The following is a 579-nucleotide window of genomic DNA, read 5'->3' as shown; positions in this document are numbered from 1 at the left end:
ATGTTTAAATTCTATGCAAAATTAATGTTGAACACAATGCAAAAATGTAAATGCCTGCAAAACAATACTGTACTACTGAAAATTGCACATGAAGTTGCAGACCTTCAAACTATTTAAATGAAATATTACAAAAATGTTAACAAGCAATTCCAATGGATTTTAATTAGATTAGATCAAATCAGATGCTTTTGTTCTTGAACTACAGGGTTAAAATAATTCGTACCTGAATTATGTCTTATATACAGAGGGAAAATAGAAAAATGTATTGTAAGTTATCAATTAAGAAACTTTTGAGTCAAAATTGCAGCTGTTAATATACTTAAAGCACATTGTGTCAGCTGTGCTCTCTTTCATGCTCTTATTTTTCTGCATTTTATTTCCTAAGTTCATCTAATAGCATTCAAAGTTTTCTTTGATGTTACCCTTTTGGTATTTATCTCACCAAACATTGTTCTATAATACTTTATTCTATTGTAGCTGCTTACGTTTTATAAAATAGTTATGATTAATCTCAGTAGAAGATGTGAGCTAGATGTGAAAATTAAGAGATGCTACTTGTCCAAAACATAAGCCAGTACT

Source organism: Hypanus sabinus, chromosome 2 (genome assembly GCF_030144855.1).
Source record: "Hypanus sabinus isolate sHypSab1 chromosome 2, sHypSab1.hap1, whole genome shotgun sequence".
Lineage (NCBI taxonomy): Eukaryota > Metazoa > Chordata > Chondrichthyes > Myliobatiformes > Dasyatidae > Hypanus > Hypanus sabinus.
The sequence above is the reverse complement of the archived record's forward strand: the minus strand, read 5'-3'. Positions refer to the sequence as shown.